Source organism: Sinocyclocheilus grahami, unplaced genomic scaffold (genome assembly GCF_001515645.1).
Source record: "Sinocyclocheilus grahami isolate Dianchi unplaced genomic scaffold, SAMN03320097.WGS_v1.1 scaffold136.1, whole genome shotgun sequence".
NCBI classification, from domain to species: Eukaryota; Metazoa; Chordata; class Actinopteri; order Cypriniformes; family Cyprinidae; genus Sinocyclocheilus; species Sinocyclocheilus grahami.
The window spans coordinates 1,699,371-1,699,912 of record NW_015505315.1 but is presented as its reverse complement, the minus strand read 5'-3'; the positions used below and the strand labels follow the sequence as shown (position 1 = coordinate 1,699,912).

General features: G+C 50.2%; 1 long non-coding RNA gene across 1 annotated transcript in view; it reads left to right on the top strand.

Annotated features, from left to right (window-relative positions):
• Positions 1-321, top strand: part of LOC107591031 (uncharacterized) — a 12,696-nt gene extending 12,375 nt beyond the window's left edge. Inside the window, exon 3 of the long non-coding RNA XR_001609848.1 lies at positions 311-321. This is a non-coding gene — a long non-coding RNA (uncharacterized lncRNA). The remainder of the gene's footprint in view (positions 1-310) is intronic.
• Positions 322-542: the final 221 nt, after the last annotated feature.

The window sequence follows — 542 nt, the reverse complement described above, 5'->3', positions numbered from 1 at the left end:
GACAATGCGGTGGTCGCGCCAGTGCAACCGCTCACAAAAATTAGTCGCACAGGCAGAAAAAATGGTCGCAGTCTGGAGCCCTGGGGAAGATCATTCCACCAGCCAGGAATGGTGAACAAGAATGTTCTGGAAAGTGATTTTGAGCCTCTCTGTGATGGTACCACGAGGCGTCGCTCACTAGCGGATCTCAGACTTCTGGAGGGGATGTAGATTCGTAAGTGAGTGGAAGTAGGCGGGTGCTGAGCCTGTGGCTGTTCTATACGCAAGCATAAATGTCTTGAACTTTATGCGAGCCGCAACCGGTAGCCAGTGCAAGGAGATAAAGAGAGGTGCAACATGGGCTCTTTTGGGCTCGTTGAAGACCAGTCGTGCCGCTGCATTCTGAATTATTTGTGGAGGTTTGTGCTTGATGGAAGTCCAGCCAGAAGAGCATTGCAGTAGTCTAGCCTAGAAATGACAAGGGCCTGGACAAGAAGTTGTGCAGCATGCTCTGTTAGAAAGGGCTTGATCTTTCTGATGTTGTGCAGTGCAAAACTGCAAGA